General features: G+C 29.7%; 1 protein-coding gene across 4 annotated transcripts in view; it reads right to left on the reverse strand.

Annotated features, from left to right (window-relative positions):
* Positions 1-1,208, reverse strand: part of LOC106884332 (glycine receptor subunit alpha-2) — a 206,315-nt gene that overhangs the window by 106,078 nt on the left and 99,029 nt on the right. The gene's annotated exons all lie outside the window — the stretch shown is intronic.

Below are 1,208 nucleotides of genomic sequence, written 5' to 3' on the forward strand. Positions count from 1 at the left end.
TATTAATCAATGAATACAGTATAATAGGCTAAAGCAGCCGATTTTATAAATTGGTTTCGCACCCGATCTTAGACAATAGGGTGGCTATCTAACACACGTGCTCTTCAGGGATAACAGGCTGTTTTGAAGCACTATAAAAAAAAGACAACCATGTCGCAGGAGACAAATACTCGAAGGATTTACCAAGAGTTATGTTCAGCTTTGCAATTATGAAGAGTCCACTATTTCGACTTGCCTCATAAATTTATTCCAGCAAGAAGCATTTTAAATACAAAAACCTTACGAATTACTGAACACAAAACCAAACATTTTTACCGGCATAAATCCTCAACATAGCCGGGTTCAATATTTTTGTTGCTGTCGTTGTTATTGTATTAAAATAATTACTTTACAAATTGTTGTAAGCAACATCCGATGATGACTTCTCTTTTGATTCTAGATAAGGAAATGTTCAAAAGAGAATTAGAGAGTTTCGGTTCATATTAACTTAACTTCTTTTGAAGCTTTTTAATTAATCATCAGACTTGAAGCTTCAATTACATCTTGTTGGATTTAGACAAAGGGGTGAAGGAAACATCCAATTAATCTTCCACGCTTCGCTTCCTTTCTCTGTAATTCCAAATCAAGAAGAATGGTTCCAAGGATCATGGTTTGTCTTGTGTGAACAATATTCTTTCTTACACATTCCATCTTTTTTGTTTGTTTGTTCTTTTTTAATTTATTAAAATTAATATTAACGTTATCTTTTCTTTCGGTATTGGTCCACATGTTTTAAGTTTTGTTCCTGTTGTTATTGAGGTTAATTCTTTTCTTTTCTTTCTTTGTTATCTTAAATTGTAAATTAATGAGAAGGAGTTAACCGTCCTATTATAACGAATAATTCAACAAATGAGGTGAATATTTGTTGAATTCTTATCGATTTATGATAACGAAAATAATAATAATTAGTATTATTATTTATGTTTTATTTTATATCAGGTTTTGATTTAACTCCTGGAGTATTGCATGCATAGCCGGCTTGCTACCTGCTGCCTACGGTACCATGTTCTCTGTTCTTTTCAACTATCTATTATTATTATTATTATTATTATTATTATTATTATTATTATTATTATTATTATTATTATTATTATCATTATTATTCTCCTCATCACCATAATCATAATCATCATGATCATTTAATATAAATATTATCAGCGTGTTTTTTT

Source organism: Octopus bimaculoides, chromosome 13, assembly GCF_001194135.2.
Source record: "Octopus bimaculoides isolate UCB-OBI-ISO-001 chromosome 13, ASM119413v2, whole genome shotgun sequence".
In the NCBI taxonomy this organism is placed as follows: Eukaryota; Metazoa; Mollusca; class Cephalopoda; order Octopoda; family Octopodidae; genus Octopus; species Octopus bimaculoides.